The 22,411-nt window shown below is 44.4% G+C and overlaps 1 protein-coding gene and 1 long non-coding RNA gene across 4 annotated transcripts in view; one reads left to right on the top strand and one right to left on the bottom strand.

Moving 5' to 3' along the window:
• CHID1 (chitinase domain containing 1) overlaps positions 1 to 22,411 on the bottom strand; it is a 1,285,476-nt gene that overhangs the window by 1,158,834 nt on the left and 104,231 nt on the right. The window lies entirely within an intron of this gene.
• Positions 822 to 19,762, top strand: LOC138283241 (uncharacterized). The gene is made up of 3 exons (XR_011201147.1): positions 822 to 1,455; positions 12,057 to 12,125; positions 18,756 to 19,762. It is a non-coding gene; the product is annotated as an uncharacterized lncRNA (long non-coding RNA).

The raw sequence follows: 22,411 nt of genomic DNA on the forward strand, positions 1-22,411 counted from the left end.
TGTCCTTGTGTCAACACACCTAAAAAGAAAAAACCCACACAGCAATTCACTAGATGGCAGCATTGGCTATACAAACACTAAGTATTCTCGTTTCTGCAGTTGAAAGCAGTTTTGGGATTTGATTATGTTTGTTATTTTATTTTGCGCTTTTAAATAAAACGAACTCGGGCTAGGGGTATTGGAGCGTTTTACACGAGCACCTATTACATTCCACAAGGTTAGATTAATTGTTAAGGCAAGGAGAAGATTAAATGATCTGCCTGCCCAGAACGAGAGGATGTTCAGCCAACCTCGGGACACAAATCTTGTTCACCAGTTCCACGTCAACAGCTGCCATTGTTATCTTAAACTACTGCGTCCACTACCAATTTAAGTTTGTCTTTTGCACATGTATTTATTGGCATTTTAAACCGCAAGCAAAGCGAAAAAAATAGTATAAGGGGAAAGTGGAGAGGATACAAAAGTCATGCCTCACATACAATGCAGCATCACATTACAGTAGAGAGGGAAAAGTAATTCTATGTCAGGACCGGAGGAGAGGATTAGGCTCTTCTCTCTTCACTTTATTAACCAGCAGCCTTTGAAAGCAAGGGTAATACATTTCAACATCAAACTACATTTCCCATGAAGCGTTGGGAATGACATCAAAGTTCAACAGGTCAACTAGTCCCCAATTAGTGTGCCTTTCAAGATCCTCTGTCGATGCTCCTTCCTTCTCTTTCTTCACTGCTCCAGCAGCCTCAGTTAAGTGCTCTTACCACGCTTTTTCATTCATAACTGTTTCGTTTTTTTTATCTCCGTGCATGATTTTTCAATAGTGATTGCTTGTGCCTTTTGTACTGTTTCTTGTTCTGAATGTGCATCATTAACACTTGTTTTTACTTTCAGCACGGCCTTGGGAACATTTTCAGCTCCTTTGTGGCCGTTGCCAACTCTTTGTGTGGGCTCAGCACAGTGAGGCTTTCTGACTGCTAGAGGACCCGCACTCTTTTGGTCTCCGCACTCAGCGCAGTTTACCTCCCAGCGGCCGTGGCGTCAATTTCACCAGTCTTCTGTTTGGTGAAGCGCCTCCGGCTGGGGTTTTGGTGCGGGAGCTGTCATCTTCTGCTATTACCATCCCCAACAAGCACTTCCCTCCCGACGGGAGCTGTCATTGCTGCTGCATCTCACTGGTGATAATTTCATTATTGAGCCCCCATTCTGGGGTCCGAATACCTGTGTGGGTAGGACGCTGTGCACTAAGCACCATTTATTTGAGGAACATGACCCAGGCGGCCTGTGTATTTCTAGAACATCCCTATAGACCATAACATAAGGGAGTGTGATGTCTGTAGTAATCACACAGATAATGTAGGTCCAGCTGTTTATTTCATGAACTCCTCAAGACAAATGACTTCGAGCACCCTCAACATTCCAGAGCAAACTCCCAGCTAGTCCATTGGCCAACATTCCAAGGTAAGCAGGAGCGTACCATTGATTATTTATTTACATTAAGTTAAATACTCGTAATATATCTTAATATATCTTAACATAAATAACAGTATTAGCTTAAATACAATATTTACAAGATTTGTGAATGACAGTTCATTTCCTATTTGTGAATGACAGTTCACTTCCTATGGTCTTCCCTTCCGCTTCTCATGTGCTTATAACATATCTCCTTCCCTTAAGAAGAAAATTCAAAGTCTTTATGCCAGATTGGTATCTTCCTGGTCCGGGGGCTACATCTTCTATGTTGTGCACTTGTAGCATTGTTGGTATTGTCTCCTGCTGCTAGACCGTCTTCCTGCATGTCGACTGTCCCATGGTGGCACACAATACGGTCCATACTCCAGACCTTACCATCCTCTAACTTAACCATATTTTCGTATATTTCTTTAATCCTAATAGGTTCTGAAAATGGGAAGCGCGTTCAGAGGTGTGTCCGGGGCAGGAGCCCTTTAAATTTCTTCAAGCGCTCCCGCCGTCGCGGGAAGCGCGTTCAGAGGTGTGTCCGGGGCAGGAGCCCTTTAAATTTCTTCAAGCGCTCCCGCCGTCGCGGGACGCGCGCGGGCGGCGCCCGGGCGAAGCCCAGGCCAAGGGCGGGCCCGTCCTTGCCCGTCATTGCCAGGAAGAGGCAGGGCAGGGCCACCCCCCTAACTTTCATAACAAGACGCTCGTTTTAGGCAGCTCACAAGTAGCTGGCCGTCTGAAGGTACTGTGTCAATACCTACCCCAAAAAAAAAAAAGGTCCTTTTATAGAGGGCCTTAGGACGGAACTCACCCTTTCCCAGCATAGTGCTTCTCTCATTATTACCTGTTAGATTTGAAGTGGGGCCGGGCCGGGTCGTTGCCTCTCTACTTTATTGCATGAAGTTTACTTGTAATTTTTGAGTGTAAAAACCTTTATTTAAATACTTGTCATATTCATTGTCAGTATCTATCATTTAGGCTTACCCCCACTAGACCTACTTTTATTCTTGTCCATAAATACATATTTGTGCTCTGGTTTCATTAGAGCTGAAGTATCATATAGGTGGCCCAAAGCATGGGAAAACGTAAGGCATCAGAACCCCCAAGGGGGAAAGAGAAAACTACAAAAAAACTCAGGAATGCGGGTGAGAATTGCACTACAGACGAAATTGATGATCTTATTGAGGAGGTAGAGTCATTATTATGTAGTAGGGCCACTGTCCGGGAGGGACCTGATAAAAAGATTACCTCTTACTACACAAAAAAAGTTGAACTAGAGGAAGATTTAGTGACAGAGACTATTAGTCAGCAAGAGGGGGAGGTTTCACCCGATATTAGGATTGGTAGCCCTAAGGATGCTACAACTCGATCCAGACATCCATGCACCATAGATAGTACTAGGAAGAAGGGCCACAAGCAGGAGTGTGAAGTTGTATGTTCCAATAAATACGCAGTCTTGGCAGAACTTGATAGTAATAAAGTACAGAATACACAAGAGGGGGAATTGCTGAATAAGATATACCCAACTATTCCAATTGTACAGTTACCTAGAGAGAGGATCTCTCCATGCAACTTAGAACCAATGAATCCTCCAAAACACAAAACAAGAACTATAGCAGACCTCTATGACCTACTCTCTGGATTAATACAGGAAGTTAAGGACCTGAAACTTGAAGTAAGAACCCTATCAGATATTGTGGAAAAGGAGGGGGGTAGAGGTACCCACAAAGCTCAGTGCGAAAAGGAGCCCCCCCTTATATCATTTCAGCCACAAGGCAGATCCACACGTTCTCAAAATTTAAATACTAACCCCATCCCTACCCCAGCTATAGCCAAGATCTTACAGCAACCGCAGGGATATACGAGAGGGGTAAACAGGGAAAATACTGGTCCACGCAATTACCCTAGAAGTAATGCTAGTGATCTATGGCAAAAAATAGGGAATCCACGAAGAGAATCCCGCTTGGTAAAAGGGCCCCAAAAGGGGAATGTGGAGCTTACTCAGATCACCCATCCCCAAGCATCTCATGACCGTAACCATTATATTACATGGAATCGACATTCTGTGGGGGATAGGTTTCCTATTAGGACCAATGTTGTTTATCTGTTAAATGTCCCAAAATTGGCCATAGATAGTAGTGAAGACGAAGATTCCCTAAAGAATAAGCTTACACATTGGATTAGGACTAAAAGACACTGTCTATCCATAATTCATTCAGATATAAAGAGGGCAGAAAGAATCTCAGGAGGGATGGGGCAACATGATGTTATTGCATTAACATTTAAGGATGGAAGCTTATCCAGAGGCCTGATTGACATGGAACAGAGAACCGCCGCCCCCACGATCAATGCCATGAGGTTCAGTTCGGATCCTTACATTACCAAACCCCTAGTCCCGAGGCCTAAGTATAATGTCATGGAGGGATCGCAAAGGAGAAACTGCGATTCCAATCTTGAAAGAGTAGATTGACTACTCCAGATCGATCAGGCACAAGTGGGACTAATTGGGGACCCAATAGTAGGAGAGCCCCTCATAGGGTCTGATCCTCATGTTACAGGGGCAGGGATTATAGTGGAGTCTTTGCCCCGTAGGAAAGACTCAGCAGCATATTTGAGCCCTACTTCTAATGTTACAACCCCAAACGGGAGGGGTCCTATCACTATGATCTCCTGGAATGTAGCAGGCTTAAAAAATAAGCTTACAGACCCGGAATGGCAGGACTATATTGATCAATACCATGTCTGTCTCTTCCAAGAGACTTGGCTTAAAGACCCGCCGTATAAGCTAGGATACAAAACCTACTTTATTAGTGCAATTTCAGCTGCTAGAGGGAGACCGTCTGGGGGACTGGTTGTTTGGGTGAAAATCTCACTAAATGTTGAGATACGTATGCAAGCCACAGAGTCAGATGACATTTTATGGTTGGTAATGGGGGGAAAAAATAAGATAATATCCCACTTGTTCAATGTATATATAAGACCTAGAAGGACAAACTTGGAGTCGCCTGAAATAACTCTATTAGACGACCTGCTTAAAAAGATCCCAGGAGGAGAGACAATTATGATAGGGGGTGACCTTAATTGTAATTATGAACCCATAACTGGTTTTGAACATTTAGCAGAAGAAGAAGATCGAGCCAGAGCAATCCCTTATTTAACAATAGAAAAAATTGTCCCAGGCACAGTGGCTGCATTGCAACTTATGGGCCTTACATTAAAACATGGACTGAGGGCATGTAATGATAGAGTGGGTGAAGGAGGCCTTAATTTGGATACCTTCCAGAGAGGCAACTCTACCTCGAAAATAGATTATATTTTACATAGTATAAGTACATGGGGAAGATTAATGACTTTTAAGATAGATAAAAGAAGGGAAAGCGACCACTTCTCGTTAATTATTGAACTTAGCGCCCACCTCCTAGATTTGGATTTGGAATATGTAGAACATAATAAGGTGGAGTTACAACAGTTCCTCAGTAACAACAGACGGGATATAAAATGGCCTGCAATAATAGGCAATCTGGAAACTATGACAAATATTTACCATACATATTCTAATCTCCTAGACCCTTATGTTGAAAATGAACTTACTGATATCCCCATCACGGCCATCCACCAATCAATGAGTATTGCACTAAGACCCTTCCTGACCAAACAGCCACGGTACAAGCCCAAAAAGGAGAAGGTGCAGATCACCCCAAGCAGCCCATGGTACACTACCAAATGTAGGGAGAGGAAAAGAGAGCTGATAGAGGCTCTAAAGCAAAAGAACCAATTGGCCATACAGCAGGCAAGGGCCAGTTATAAGAAAACACTGGCAACTGCCCAAAGTAACTGGGAGGATAAAAAATGGCAAGATCTCCTGGAAGCAGCAAAAACCAGTGATGCTAGGATCTTCTGGAAAATAGTTACCCATGGTAGCAAAGAGGGGAAAATTTCTACTGATCATCATATAGATCCCAATACATGGGTTAACTATTTTACACACCTTTATTCTGATCCACCCAGCCTTGATTTCTATCCCTCAAGCCATAAAACATTAGCCACCCAGGGCATCTTACCCGAGTTACAATTTAGCCTGGAGGAGACGGTGAACGCCATTGAAGCAATCAAGCTGGGGAAAGCCCCCGGTTTGGACAAGATCCCGGGGGACCTGTTTAAACATAGTTTAGAAATTTGGGCACCTTATCTAAATCTTTTAAGTAACGCTATATTAAGGGGAGGTCTTGTGCCCGAGACATGGAAAGGGGCAGAAATAATCCCAGTCTTCAAAAAAGGTTCCAGGGATGAACCAGGGAACTATAGACCTATCAGCCTCATAGATGTCACGCAAAAAGTATATGCAAGACAGCTGCTGAATAGGATTAACAGCTGGATAGATGGAAACAGCATACTGACTATATATCAAGCTGGCTTTAGACAGCAGACGAGCACAGTCGATCAGGCCTTTAGGCTATTGACGTTAATGTGGAAATATACTAGACTAACGAAAGGCCATCTCTACATCGCATTTGTGGACCTGCGCGCAGCCTTTGATCTAGTGCCAAGAGACTCCTTATGGGCTGCTCTAGGGAAACAGGGTATGCCAGGGAACCTCTTGAGTCAGCTAGAGAGACTACATGAAAATACATTTGCAAAGGTTCGGTGGGGGCCAAAGGGTGAGTTGACAGACTCAATACCTATTAAGAGGGGGGTGAGACAGGGTTGTGTGCTTGCCCCAACCCTCTTTTCACTATACATTAATGATCTGGTTCAATATCTGAAGCAAAGCAACCATGACTCACCAAGATTGAACGGTGATCCTGTCCCCGCCCTCCTCTTTGCAGATGATACCATCCTATTATCTCAAACTCCCATGGGCTTGCAAACTCTATTAGATAAATTTAGCGAGTATTGCAGCCTGAAGGGATTAGAAATCAATACAAACAAGACCAAATACCTGACTGTTAACCCTCATAAAGCACTTAAGAGAAACATTCGGATTAGAGGGCAGGCATTGGAACGAGTAACAAATTTCAATTATCTAGGGATACTCCTTGATGCTAAATTGTCATGGGCACCGCATGTTAACAAAGCTGCTATTTCCTTAGCGCATAGCTCCATGGCAATTAGCAAAAATTATAAATGTTCAAGGTCTAGTATTGTTTCACCAGTATTTGAGATCTATAGGTGCAAAGCACAGGCTGCTGCCCTATATGGTGCTGAACTCTGGGGATTCACAAACCTAACCCCATTGGTTACCCAGGAAAATAATTTTATGAGGGGGGTACTGGGTCTCCCTCCATCTACTCCACTGATTCCTTTAACCTATGATATTAACATGAAACAAATAGGTAAATTGGCAGCCTTGAGGCCCCTGCTCTATTGGTGTAGACTCTGGTCTACCCCTGAATTAATCCATTATAGGCAAGCGCTAATTGAGATTATAGACTTGGACAAGGCAATTTCCCTCCCGTGGCTCCATTATATAAGACAATGCTTTTACACTCTTGGCCTAAAATTTTACTGGGAAGAACCACATACACTAACAAAACAATCTAAGATTCAACTAAAACAAGTATTTTGGGACTACCTTAAACAGCCCTCTCTACAGCAAGGATCTAGGCAGACTTACTTTAAGTTTCCTGGACATTAAACCATTACCGTATGCTGAGGAATGGATAGATACTATCCAACCTAGACGAGCAAAAATTTTATTCATGAAGCTTCGATATGGGACTCTACAGGTTAAGGCTTTCACTTCTAAATGGGGCCCCTTCAATGGGAGAAGTCAAGAGGTGATTTGTGGGCTGTGTAATATGGAGACTCCTGAAACGACGGATCATGTCCTTTTAAACTGCAATGCCTATGATAAACCAAGGAGGAAATGGCTTCGACCGATTTGCAGGAACGTTGGAATCAGGAACTATAATGAAGCAGCAAGATTCTTGAGATCTAGTACGATACCATATGTTGTTTTTGGTTTAAGCCGGTTTTTACTAGCAATTTCATTTATCAGAGACAAGGCGGGCCTAAGGCTCTAGGATTCAGTTATCTATTCATTTTATTTTAAATAGTCCTCACCTACCAAAGCAAAATAAGTCCCTGATGGCACTGGAGGCAAATTCTAAGGGCTTTATAAAAATGTAATACTGTAACTGATTCTTATTTATAGCTTTTAAGATTAATATTTGCTTTTATCCAGACAGTTGGTTTTAGTAGCTAAATGAATATTAATTGTTGTTGGAATAATGTGTCTTTTGTAATACCTGATTGTTTGCCTCTTTTTGGCCTTTAGCCGAATATAGGCATGTATGGGAAAAAGAAATCGTTGGGCATTAGAGATTCTCACTCAGCTCTTAAAAACTAGCAAAATAAGACCACATGTGATGGTGGTAGGCACATTGCCAAGATTCTTAGAGGCACTTTGGTATGCTAGGGACAAATGTCTTACAAAAAAAAGCACGAAATTCTATTTTTACAATGGTCATTATTTGTGCGTACCTATAGTTCAAGAGACCAAGTGATCTTTCTTGCCAGTACACAGCCATTCCTATTAACAGTCAGATATCAATCCCATTTGTTTTGTGCACACAGATTGTATTTATGGTGATTCTATAATATTCTTGGTGTTTTGTAAAGTGATGTGTACTGTGTATTTCTACAATGTTTTAATCGATCAATTGCTTATTCTTTTCTTTTATCTAATTGTATTGTATGACCTTGGGGGAGTCCTGGATTTTATTTTTTTAATCTTATGATGGGTTTGGTTTTACCGTTTTTATCAAATTGCTTTTGTTTTCTTTTAGAAGTGTATGAATTGTGTCGGTATGCTTTTATGGTATTGTCTTACCGAAATAAAGCTGAAATTGAATTGAAAAAAAAAAAAAAACATTGAAAATGTACTACTACCTTTTTGTGTGCGGACAGGGAGCTTGATCCTGACCCACTGCCCTACTTGCCATGTCCTTTTTGGTCCCAAATTTGTTATTGTACCATCTCTCGTATTTTTCTTGTTTGTGTCGAATACACTCTGTAGACACTTCTCTTTGTTCACATACATGCTCACGCCCCTTCAACCAGTTAGGATTCAATTTGGTTCCTGGGTGCCTTCCTTTTAAGGATTGGAAGGGTGACAATCCTGTGACTACATTAGGAGTGGTGTGGTATGACCACAACATCTGATTTAGCACTGTTTCACTAGACATGCCCGATACTCTAGCTCTTTGAATGCACTCTTTCAACATCCTGTTCATTCTCTCAACCAACCCGTTGGCTTTGGGGTTGTATAAAGCAGTTCTGAAATGATGAACGCCCCACTTCTTAAGGAATTCTGTCATACCATCAGAAGTGAATTGTACTCCATTATCTGTTACTAATGTGCTGGGAATTCCTTCCTTCATAAATGCCTGTTAGAAAGCTAATAGCATCTGTAGTTGTTATTTGGTTCACAATTTTAAACATTGTCCAATGTGAATGATTATCAACTAAGGAAAAGATGTAGGGACCCTTGTTCCCCAAATAATCTATAGGTCCTAAAATGTCATGTCCTAGTTTGTCCCAGGGTTTCACAGGAATGCTCACAGGTGATAGCGGGGCTTTACGTGTTAAGTTAGTTTTATCACTCATGGCACACGCAGTGCACTCTCTTACCACATTCTCCACCAACCCATCCATCTGTGGGAACCAATACGTAGCGCACAGTCTATTTTTCGTGAGGCTACGCCCTAGATGTCCTTCATGTGGAAGTTCCACTAATTTGTCCCACAATTTACTAGGGGGTATAATTCTTTCACCTCTCATTACTAGCTCATTAGAAATATGTAGTTCCAATCTGACATTCCAATACTTTTTAGATTTTCCTCCACATCTTTTACCCTATTTGGCCAACCTCTAACAATCCTTTCTCTAAGTAGTTGTAGTGTATGATCCTTCTTAGTTTCCTCCACCCATTCCTCCTTCATGAGGCTAGCTAAGTCTACCCACAACACAGGTTCACGCATCAGTGATTCCCCTCTACACTCCTGTCTGCCATCTTCTTCCGAGATATGCTTTGTAGATCTCGATAGGTAATCAGCAATGGTATTCTAGCTACCAGGAACATATACAACATCAAAATTTGAACCCTCAAGGCCCAACATCCACTTGGCTATGCGTGGAGTGGCACGTTCCATCCTTTGTGTTGTAAATATGTTGACTAAGGGTTTATGATCCGTCTTAACTGTGAATGGTAAACCCCATAAGAAGAACTTAAAGTGTGTTATGGCCCAGAAGCAAGCTAGTGTGTCTCTCTCTCAATGGTAGAGTAATTTCTTTCTGCTCCGCATAGCGCCCTCGATGCAAAGGCCACAATTCTTTACTGCCCATTAACATGCTGAGATAATGTTGCCCCCAATCCTTGACCACTCGCATCTGTGGTCACATACGTTTTTAATTTAGGATTAATCTTCCCTAAATGTGGAGAATGAGTGATGGCTTCCTTAATATTACTGAATGCCTGTTGGCATTCATCATTCCATACAAACGGAGCATCATTCTTGAGGAGTATCCTCATGGGAGCTGTGACCATGGCGAAATTCCGTACAAATTTCGCCATGTATTCTGCCAGACCCAAAAATTATCTGAGCTCTTGTTTGTTAGTAGGAACCAATGCTTCTTTCGCTATCCTTTACCAGGTCATGCTTAGGTTGGACACCCTCCTTTGTGATCTTGTGCCCTAGGTATTCTACTGATTCGATACCGAATTGACATTTTTCTTTCTTAATTGTCATCCCCGCTTGGCTTAAGACACTGAACACCTGCCTTAGGGTGTCATCATGTTCGGCTTTGCTATCACCGTAGATCAAGACATCATCTTGGAAGCACAAGACATGGTCCACGTCTTGCAAAATGTTCTGCATAATGCATTGGAACAAGGCCGCTGTGGATGCCAGGCCAAATGGCATCCTGCGGTATCTGAAGGCTCCAAACGGCGTAATGAAAGAGGTGAGAGAGCGTGAGGAAGGGTGCAACTCAACTTGGTGGTAAGCCGAAGACAGGTCTATGACACTAAACATTTTGGCAGGACCTGGGCAATGGAAATCTTTCTACCCAAATATTAGCATTCATGTCCCTTAAGTCTACACATACGCGTATGCCCTTCCCTCCAGGTTTCCTGGTCATCACAATAGGTGCTAACCATAGAGCACTTTCAATTGGCTCGATGACCCCCAACTGTTTTAAACGGTGTAACTCTTGTTTTAGGGGTTCCTGCATTAAGAGTGGTATGGGCCTCACTTTATGCAAAATGGGAACTGCACCATCTTTTACTATGATTTTGTGTTGGTAATTAACCAACCGGCCAAATTTATCTTCAAAGATGCTAGGGAACTCATTACATATTGCATACTCACTGTCCAGATTTTCTACCAGCAATACTGGTTCCTCCCTGTTAGGGTCTAGCCGTATGAGTAACTCCCGTTGATGTTGTCATCCTAAAAGATTAGAACCTTTGTTGGTGAAATATACTTTACCTATGGTCATTCTATCTTTAAAAGTTATATGCATGTTCATCGTTCCCTTCAATGGTATGGGATCACTGTTGTATCCCCCAGGAGAGATGTCTGCTGGTTGCAATGTGTATCCCTTCCCCATGAATTTACTCTCATAGATGCTGTAATTTATGAAGGTGAATGGAGAACACGAATCAGCAAACACACTTACATATTCACCATTTAAGATTATATCACAAGATGGATACATAACATTCTTACATTTGTTCTCACTGCTTCCTTTTACTAGTAATACAAATTTACTGTGAGAATCTTGGGAGTCCTCCACTTTGTGCACTACTTTCCTACCATTACACTCATTCTTCTCTCCCTTGCACACTCTTGCATAATGCCCCTTGGCTCCACATTTTCTACATATACAACTTCGGGCCGGGCACTCTGGATTGTTGGCTAAATGTCTAACATTTCCACATCAGTAGCATCTACTTTTGGTATTTCCTGTAGTGTTTTTCTTTAGTGAGACTTCTTGGGCTTTAATTTCCTCCTCCCTTTTTGGTTACCTGCACTCTTGATTGGGAATAGCCTTGACTTCCTTTACCTCGTCAACTATGGTGGTCCTCTTTATTAATTTCATACATTCTGCTATGTGCTCAAACCCACGGCTACTTCGATTGCTTCTTTTAATGAAGGATTTAATATTAATAGTTTCTCCTGCACTTTGCTATTGTTGGTGCATCTTACTAATTGGTCTCTAATTAGGGAGTTCTCCAGGTTCCCAAAATCACATGTAGTTGCAAGACCTTTCAGGCTAGCAACGTAACTGGAGACCTTCTCATCTCTACCTTGTGTCCTACTGAAAAATGTATGTCTTTCAAGTACCACATTTACTCTTACCCCAAAATGACTTTCTAATTTCTTGAGGGTTTTCTCGTATTCATCTAACTCTTCCCCCTCCTCCTCCTCAGGCTCTGATAAGTTATCATACACTTTCCATCCTTGTGTGCCTAAATTATGTAATAAGATATGCTGTTTCCTCAGTGGTGAGAATTTCTCCCCACCAATTGCTATTAAATATGGTTCAAACAATTTTATCCAGTCCTTCCTGAGTAGACTTGGTTCTCCTACTTCATTTAGGAATGGAGGGGGTTGTGACATGCTAGCAGCAGCCATATTAACATCAACCGTAAGGAACAACCAAAAGAAGTAAGTTACGTTTCACAATTTGTCTTAATTGTACTCAACTTGCTATACTCCTCTATGGATTTAGGACTCTTGGAATTATTCACCTGTGTGATTATAAGCTAATTATATCCTGTATTCTTGTAAATTTTATTCTCAAAAATATCTATATTGTACTTTTCTTTTTTTTTTTCTTTTGATGTATTGCTACACAGTAAGACAATTTGGAAATCTTCATAATTTGGATTAAATATCATCATACAAGCCTGCATGCATATTGAACTTCCAAACTTATTATCATTTTTTTTTTTTTTTTTTAGTTACTTAGTACAGTTAACATTAAATTAACATGAGCTTTAAAGCTTTGTCCTTGTGAAGCATTAGCATTAGTCCTTGTGAAGCATTAGCCCACAGATCAACCACGAAAATTTTAAAAGTCAAGAACACGCCTTGAGGGCTGTTGAAGTACGCCTCCTTATGAGGAATTCAGCGCGTGTGTCAGGAAGGAACAAAAAGGAAGCCGACGTCGGAAACACTTCAAGGGCCTCTAGTTTCCCGTTTAAGCGCCGGCAAAACACACCTCCGGGCCGTCGAAGTACGCTTCCTTGCTATGCCTTTCTATTCCTGAGAGCACGTTCACACTGCCGTGACTCCGCCCAGGAACCTCCTCCTTCACCACCCATGTCGCCTCTTGCTGCCACTCGGCACAATCGGTCTAGTCTGCTGAACAGCACACACTTCCTACCTGGGGAAGCAGCATCACTTTGTACTACGCTGTACTGCACTCACTTCACAGGCTCAACCCCATCGAGAGCCTGAGGAGCGCTCCACAGTGCTGTCGATCAACGGCAGTGCTGAGCCACTGCGCGCTGTTTACCGAAGCGCCGAGTGAAGCAGATCTTTCACACCGCACTGGCTCAGCTCAATAAATCAACACCAGTACTGTGCCACCACGCGTCGTTCCTGAAGGCGGAAATTAGGTGCCTTCCAGCTTCGTTCTCGGTTTACCACAGGCGGGTTGGGGACTCACAACCAGCCAAGAAAAGTCGTCACTGGACCCAGGGGTGAGGAGTCCAACTGCCCCCTACGCAGTATCTTCAGCAGGATCCCATCCTCGTCGCCAAATTTTGTCTGTAGTAATCACACAGACAACGTAGGTTCCGCTGTTTATTTCATAAACTCCTCAAGACAAATGACTTTGAGCACCCTCAACATTCCAAAGCAAACTCCCAGCTAGTCCATTGGCCAACAGTCCAAGGTAAGCAGGAGCGTACCATTGATTATTTATTTTTCATTAAGTTAAATACTCTTAATATATCTTGACATAAATAGCAGTATTATCTTAAATACAATATTTACAAGATTTGTGAATGACAGTTAATTTCCTATTTGTGAATGACAGTTTGTTTCCTATGGTCTTCCCTTCCGCTTCTCATGTGCTTATAACAATTACCCAAGCCTTTCACAGCATCGACTGGCTATTTTCTACCACACAGTAATACAAATAAACTACGGGACACCCCATAGCTTATATTTTGCCCTCTTTACCCTCAAGTGTGGATTAGGCCCAATACACAGTCATGCAAGGACCTGATGAATATAGGGAGGAACAAGTTACCTATCTCCTGATGGATGACATTTTTTGCCATATTATGGATGTGTCTGTTTATAAGGTAGTTTCCCAATCCATGGCACCCTTGAAGAAGAAAGTCCTCCAAATGGTCTCACAAGACCAACAACCCCTCACCTCGAGGGAAGACATCTCTGGGCCTCTGCCCCCCCCCCCAACTCCAGGGCAACCTTCTCCCACCACAGACACCTTTTGTGCACCCTAAAAGGACCTTCATGAACTCCAGTGATCCCTGCCCTGTACATCGGGGGATCCCCCACTGTCCCCTTAGCCTGACCTTTTCGATGGGGACAACCCCCCAAATACTTCAGATGACTATGGGGGGTATGCCAGATCTTGGTGCCCTGTGGGCAAACCCCCAGCTCCTGGGAGTGACCCTGAACAGGATTAAGCCCCAGACTCCGATATGTGGACCCAGACGACTTGATACATCTGCGTTCAGCTGAGTGGTCCCCAGCCTTCAAAGTGGTTTCTTATGAGGAGGGCCACCTACGTAAACCTCTGGACAAAGAGGTCTGCAACTATCTCACGGCAGAGTGCCTGTGACCCTCATTGGAGGGCAAAGTTGCTTTGACTCCGGAAACCAATGCCAGAATGGCCATCTTCTTGGCCAAGTTTGTAAGCGATCCCAAAAAAGGGATAGATCGTTCCTGGTTCTCACATCAGGAAAAGCTACTGGGCTTTGTATAGCCTAAATTTCTCAATATGATTGAGGACCCTAAGTCATCCGGGTCCCTTATCTCACCAGTGGCCTAGTCAGGCTGGGCTCAACAAGCTATAGCCTTCCTAGGGAAGCCAATTGTGCGATTTCCACAGAATGTTGCAGCTCCCTTTTGCTAAAAATAGATCCTAAGTTGGGGGATCTGGCGAGGTCCAAAGCAAGCCCCACTGCCCTAGGGGGCGTCTTTGGTGACCCCTTTATCTGAGAATTAGGAACATTTGTTAACACTTTAAATTTCCTGGATAAGGCTCAAACATCCATCAAGTAAATTTTTACACCTCCTGTTTTTGCCACAGCCGGTCACGGAAGGGGCGTATGACCGGCTGGGGCAGCCATCCAGCCTCCAGGGGATCATGGACAAGACAAGGGCAGTGGCAAGACCCCTCCGGCTTCGGTAATTTGTACCCCACCAGGAAATTTCCCCGCCAATGAGGTTCCAGAAACAGCTCCAGAGGCAACAGCTCCTTTAACACTTCCCAAAGTAAGTGTACAACCTTTCTTGGGGATCAAAAGTGAGACAGACTATCAAATTTGTTTCACAATTGAGGAAACTCTGACATCATACACCTGGGTTCTCCAGTCAGAGAAGGGCTTTTAGATAGAAATCTATGGCTCGCCGTTCCAACCACAGAGACTGAAGCCCCTAACTTTTTCCCCAGCTCAAACAGCTCTGGTGGACGCAGAGATCACTCAGCTATCACAAAAAGGAGCAATCATCCAATCCCAACTGTATCCCTTGGGATTTCTCAGCAATCGCTTTTTAGTGGAAAAGAGGTACAGGGGCCAACGCCCTGTGATCAACCTAAGGGAATTCAACGAGTGGCTGATCTTTCACCACTCCAAAATGAGGGTATTCATCTCCTCCACTATTTACTCCAACCGAACGACTGGTTGCTATGTCTGTCTAAAGGAGACTAACCTTACAGTCTCCATCGGCCTTCTCCAAAGGCGTTTCCTTCAGCTTCAATGGAGGTCTCAGATCTTCAAGTTTACATAATTTCTTTTGGTCTATTGTCCGCTCCTTGGTGTTTCACTAAATTATTGAAACCGGTGGTAGAACATCTGCGGGTCCGATGCATTCGGCTCATTATATACCTCAATAACATCCTCCTTATGGACGAGTGTCCAACACGACTGCTGGACCGCCCCCAGATGGCTATCAATCTTTTGGAGTCTTTGAGCTTTGTGGTAAATGAGACAAAGTCCTGCCTGGTGCAAACCCAAGCCTTGCAGTTTCTCGGCTTTGTGGTGAATTCCGTCAAAGCCACGCTGAGTCTACTGTCTCGGAAAGTATTCAAGATCCGACACAAACTCAGACGGACCCTGCCCAGACCCACCATCTCTCTATGGCACCTCGCCCGGATTGTGGGTCTTCTGACCTCGCCCATACAGGCCATATTTCTAAGCCCTTTACACTACTGGGCCTTACAACGCCTTAAGACCTCCCATCTGCACCAAGGCCTCACATATTCTCAATCTGTTCCCCTTTCGGAAGAAGCAAAAGAGGAATTGCAATGGTGGATTTCCCGCCTGGAAGGGCAGGGCCATCTTTGGCTCCAGGCCTGATCTCGTGATGGTATGCGACGACAGCGGGTTGGGTTGGGGAGACCAATGTGGGATATTCTCCACCGGACGGAAATGGTCTTCCCCAGAGCAATCCCTCCTTATCAATTGCCTCAAGTTGATGGCTATCTCCTTTGCCATGAGATGCTGGACCAAGAACAAGGCACGATGTTGCATCCTCCTCAAGATGGACAATGTGGTCACAGTCCGTTACATCAACCATCTCAGGAGGAAGAACTCGAAATCCCCTTCCAACCTCGGCCAGAGTTTTTGGTCATACTGCCTGGCCCATCAAATTTCCGTGATGACTGAACACTTGCCAGGGAGTTGCAATCAGGGGATTAGCAATCATAGCACTGGCAGGATGCAAGGCTGTGGAAACTGCACCCACTCCTATTTCGTGAGATCCAATCCTTATGGGGTCCTTTTACAATGGATCTCTTTGCCTCCTGTTAGATCATCAGTTGGACCGGTACTGCAGCTGGAGGCCAGATCCCCATGCGATGGCAACGGACACGTTTCTCCAAGATTGGAGGGAGGAGAGGGAATATGCGTTCCATCTTTCACCATGATCATGCGTGTATCCACAGAGGTTTGGAGACAACAGGTGAACTTGGTAACCGTTTTCCAGGTCTGGTGTTCTCAAGTTTAGTTTCCAGTTCTGACAGAACTTTCTTGGGATTTTCAAATCCGTCTACCCCAGCTTCCCAATCTCCTTCTGGATTCTCAGAGGAATCCTAGCCGCTTATTCCTGGAAGGTTCCCTCCATCTCATGGCATGGCGGATTACCGGGAATACTGGAAGTTCCCAGGCATTTCACGAGAGGCTGCTTCCCTGCTCGCCAATGCTTAGTCAGAGGGCACCAATAAACGATATCGTTCGGCCTGGACTCGATGGATGGGTTGGTGTTATCAACAACAAGTTGATCCCGTGGATACAGACATTGAATATCTTGAATTCCTAGCTTCGTTGACCTCAGCTGGTCTGGCATATAAGGCTATTAACACTTTCCGCTCTGCTATCTCGGCAGGCCACTTTCCTGTGGGTGGTCACCCTGTGGAAGAACATCCTTTGGTATGCAAACTTCTCAGGGGCATCAGGCTGTCCATTCCTCCCGAACCTCGATATTCTACACTTTGGGCATTAATAAGGTCTTATGCCTAATTAAGACCTGGCCTTCGGATAAGTATCTGTCACAAAAACAGATATCGGCGAAGCTGGCTACCCTGCTGTGTCTTGTAGCTTGCTGCAAAGTTTCAGATGTGAGTGCCTTGGACATAACAGGTCAGTTACTCACTCCAGAGAGAGTGACTTTTCGTATTTCTAGAATGAAATGTAACTCAAAAATTGTTTCATATCTTATGTTCACAGGTAATCTGACATTGTGTGTTGTCAGAATAACAAACAGAAGGAGGGGAAGTCCCTATTACCCCACTGGATCAGGGACAGGAGCAGTACAACAATCGAAATATCCAGAAGGAATGAATATATGCCCAACTATCTAAGCGATGCCTAAGAGCTGTTACTCTCTGAACCACACGGCCGGCTTGACGTCTAAAAATAGTACTAGTCTGGTTGCAATAACCATTTATTTATCGCTCTTCCACTGCCATGCAGGCACTGTTTCCATTGTCCTGAGGAGGCCGGATTTGCTAAGGCCGAAACGCGTCGACTGTAACTTCTAAGGAGTGACTGTTGGAATTCTCGAATTGTTGGATCTAAGAATTTGTGGACTGTATCGGATTTCTTTTCAGTGATTGTTTTCTCTCACTGAGGCGTGATACTTTCCTTGGACAACTGCCACTACCTTCCTCTGTGACTGCTTGCCACTGGATGGCTAAGCAGACTATGCCTTATTTACTACGGTGCCCTAATGGAACTGTTGGTTGATTTTTTTATGTATAACATTTGTATATAATTAGAGTTTTCTTCCTATATTTGTTTGGTATATTAGATTCCTTTTGGGCGCACAGGTAATCTGTGGGCACTACGATTAAATTGGTTTAATGGAAATAAAAGAAATAATTTTTCAGTGAAAAATTGAGTTTTTCGCTTAGATAGTTGGGCATATATTCATTCCTTCTGGATATTTCGATTGTTGTATTGTGTGTTGTCAGGGCAATAAAAGCCTATGAGATTATGACAGAAGAGCTTTGTTGCCCAGAAGAATGACAGCTCCTAATTGCCCTCACAAAATCCCATAAGGCAGCTTCCTCTCCTACTATTGTCAGATGGATTTGTTGGACCATGCATGAAGCTGGCATCAATGTTTCCACCTTCGGAGTTCATTCTGTCGGGGCACCATTGCCTCTAAAGTTTGCTCTTTGGGTGCCAATTTAGAGGATTTTCTAAATGCGGCAGACTGGTCTTCGGATTCTACATGGAAGAAATTCTATTTTAAACCAGTCAACACCTGCATCTCTTGTGGTAGACAAGCTTTGAACTAGCTTATCCTTAGCCTCTGATCCTGACAATTAAAAATGTCCTACCTATTTCAATGGAAAGGCGAGGATTAGCCCACCCTTAAGAGTATATCTTTATCCACCCTACACAGACAGTTTTTCTTTTTCTCACATTATGCTTCTTGTGAGACAATCAATGACTTATGAGTAAATGTGTATTATTTATTAATGCTTCTACCCTTATGTTGACAAATGCATGTCTCTTTAAAGAATACTGTTATGTCTCTCATGTGTGCATCGGAAATTGGGACGTTCATCCTGTTATGTTTGTCTCTTAGGGATGGATTCTAGAAAACAAGACTTAATCGCACTTACCTCGGCTGTGGTCAGAGGAAGAAAGAGGAGGATGGCGCCTCGACAAAGAATCTTGATGGGCACACTCATCGAGGATTGGTTGACCTGTTGAACTTTGATGTCATTACCAATGCTTGATGGGAAACATAGTTTGTTGTTGAAAAGTATTACACTTGCTTTTAAGGGCTGCTGGTCAATAAAGTGAAGAGAGGAGAGCCTAATCCTCACCTCCAGGTCCTTAATAGAATTGAAAGTTTCTGTTACAATAGCTAGGACATTTTTCATTTTCATTTGAATACAACACCCAGATCCACATCTCCCAAAGCAGGCTAGGGTCAAGCAGAAAGGTCAGGTTTATAGAGGTGATCTGAGACATGGTGCAAGACCTCAGTAGGGACTACTCACTAGCGGGATACAGCGGCCAGTGAGCCCACCGCGTCATCTGGAGTTCCGACTGCTCATCGCAGCCTAAGACTCAAGACTAATGGACCCCAGATATCCTTGGTTTGGGAATGCACTGGCATGAGTTCCCAATAGTCTGTGAGCTGTTCCTGACAACATGCAGTGTCCTGTAGACAATATACAGTTTTGGGCGCCGGCCACCGTCCCCAGTGTTTGGCAAGACGCAGCAGTATGGCAGTGAGTCACTGAGCTTCAGGGGAGACCTTACAGTGACCAGTGAACTGGGCCACCTCGCTGTAGACACTAGCTCAAAAACTCGCTACTTGAAGGCAGTCCCAGGCAAGGTGGAGAAACGTAGCCACCAGAGCACCACATCTCAAGCAGTGTGTCTTTCCCAAAGTCCCTTTCCATGCAGTTGAACAGGCGTGCAATACAGTCTATGAAGGAATTTAAAATGACTAAGTGTACGCCTGTAGTTCGGAACCACAAGCAGTCTGGGATATGCATATCTTATTATATCAACATCTGGATAGATGAAACTATACATAAGCCCTGAAGAAGTTCATTTCATGACTGAAACGCATTAGCTAGAGGCTGTTTTTAAGAATACAGAGTAAAGAAAGTAAAATAAAGAAGATTGTATAAAACTGGAAACTTTGGACTCTCCATCATTGGGTGCACCATCCTATATTGTTTTCTGTGCAAGTCTTAAGATGGTGTCCCTCTAATTGAGTAGTCTGACCACAATAGGTCTTGCCAGTGGCGGGTGTGGACCCAGTGTGCAATGTGCAAGCTCAACAATCAAAAACCAGTGAGAGAGCGATCCCTGAACAGAGAACAGAGCATGTGTTCGACAAAGGTTTAAATTTTCTCGATGGCGGTTGATTCAGGGACTCCAAGAATGCAGAGGATGTTGTGTCTAGAGTGCGCTTCAAGGTCTTCATTTGTAAGCTTGTAACTTCCTGCACTTTCTCCATGTGTAGGAGGTGCTCACTAGCGGCAGCGTGGCAGTCTTCGATATCAGAGGTGTGGTTTTCCAGAAGTCTAAGACAATCATCCTGTTGGTCAACCCTTTCTCTTATGCAGTCGTTATTACTAGTCAGTAAGTCTATTTTACTATTAACGGTGTGGAGGCAATATTTCACATCGACTAGCATCTCCTTGATGTCTAGGTCTTGCGAGCTTGACCCAGGAGCAGGCTCAACAGGTCCAAGAAAACCTTGATCCAGAATGGTCTTGCCTTTTGCCATCAACGGCCAATTTGGTTTGCCTGGCGTCCTGTGTGCCCATGTTAATTAGCTGTATTATTCAGCAATGCACAGTGTCCCGCCACACCCAACTATCTCAAGCTGTGGTTGGTGGGGGATGAGGAGACTCAGTTGCAGCATCTCCTTGATGTCTAGGTCTTGCGAGCTTGACCCAGGAGCAGACTCGACAGGTCCAAGAAAACCTTGATCCAGAATGGTCTTGCCTTTTGCCATCAACAACCAATTTGGTTTGCCTGGCGTCCTGTGTGCCCATGTTAATTAGCTGTATTATTCAGCAATGCACAGTGTCCCGCCACACCCAACTATCTCAAGCTGTGGTTGGTGGGGGATGAGGAGACTCAGTTGCAGCTTCAGATGGGGGTAGAGGGAAGAAGGTGTTCCAATGCTAAATCTCTTATGGGGCCTCAGATGCCCAGTAGGTCCAAGCCGTGTGTCAGGTCCAGGCACCAGCCCCCCATGGTCCCGTCACACCCAGAGTCACTTGGTGGGCAGGACTGGGGGGCATGAGCATACCTAGGCTGGGGGGACTGGAGGGGCGACAACACAAATATCACAAATGGTTCCCCGATTCCACAACCAGATCGCTGGCCGTGCAGCGCAGTAGCGTGTTCCTCACCCGGAGGCTGCCTAGGTGGGTAAATGAGCCACCCAAGGCAGCAGACAAACACTGTCAATTCGGTGGCAGCAATAGCCTCCAGGCACCCGCCACCAATCTGGGGCAAAGACGCTGCATGCAGAACCTCCCAGGATCGCCCCAATCGCACTCTTACCTTCGCCATGGACCGGCCGGCATCCACAGCCAGCGGGAACAACATGCCTCAAAGCCTCAGGCCCGGTCCAAGCAGCTCCCGGTCACAAGCTTAATGGTTTCCCGAAGCCGAATGCAGATGGGATCAGCGGGGAGAGGCACTCCACCAATGCAGAGCGCCTGTGCCACACAGAGGCAGCAGCAGCAGGAGGAGGCGCCGGCTCACAAGGCTGCACCGAGAGAGGGTCAGGCCCAGCGCAGTCCGAAATTCCGGGCACATTGCTCCCCACCTCCTGCTGTGATCTGCGGCAGATGCAGGCTGATGTGGTGTCCGTGTGTGTTCTGTTATAGAGGATTAATAGCGGATTAACGAAACAGCTAGTGGAGCCTCGATAAATGGAGGCCATCTTGCAGCTAGGCTCTCTGGCGCCCAGCCACAGATTGAATGTTAAATGTGCCTACATGTTTAATACAAGAATGGTGGGATAAGTTAATATTCGCAATAATTAACTTAAATAAAAAATAAATTAAGCACAGTAGGTAAAATACAGATATAAAATCAAAATCATAATATACAATGCCTTGCTGTTATTCTTTCTGATGTTTGTAGAGCCCAAGGCCCTTTTTACAATGCGATGTCTGACCCGGAGTGTTTAAAGTGCCCCTTTTTGGATGGTCACACCTCCCCCCCCCACCTTTTTTGCTGTCAGATGCTGTTGTTTTTGACCAGTCAGTGTACTGAGGCCTGCTAACCAGGCCCCACTACCAATGCTCTTTCCATTAAATTGTAAGTTGAATTGCATAGGCCAATTGGTAAAGGAGGTCCCCAGGGCTGCAGCACTGATTGTACCACACTGAGTACCCCAGGTAAAAGAGAGACTGCATAGGTGCCATGTCAGCCTGCACGAGCAGCCTGCTGCTCGAGTAAGGCTCTGCCCACACCAGGTGCAGGCAGAATCCCTGTTACTGCCCATGGACAGGTCAGCCACCCCTAAGGTATGCCCCCTCTAGCCCACGGGCAGGGTGCACTGCCCCATGAGTGAGGACATATGTGCAGGAGCACATATGCCCCAGTGCTGGCTTTTAAAACGCAATGCTGGCCCAAGTAACCAGCGGTCCATTGGATAAAATGGGTTAGCATCTGACTACTGTTCTGATGTCCAGGTCTGTGATGGCCTGGCCGAATTCTGTCGAGTTTGGTGTCAAACACTGTGCTTTTTAA

Source organism: Pleurodeles waltl, chromosome 3_1, assembly GCF_031143425.1.
Source record: "Pleurodeles waltl isolate 20211129_DDA chromosome 3_1, aPleWal1.hap1.20221129, whole genome shotgun sequence".
NCBI classification, from domain to species: domain Eukaryota; kingdom Metazoa; phylum Chordata; class Amphibia; order Caudata; family Salamandridae; genus Pleurodeles; species Pleurodeles waltl.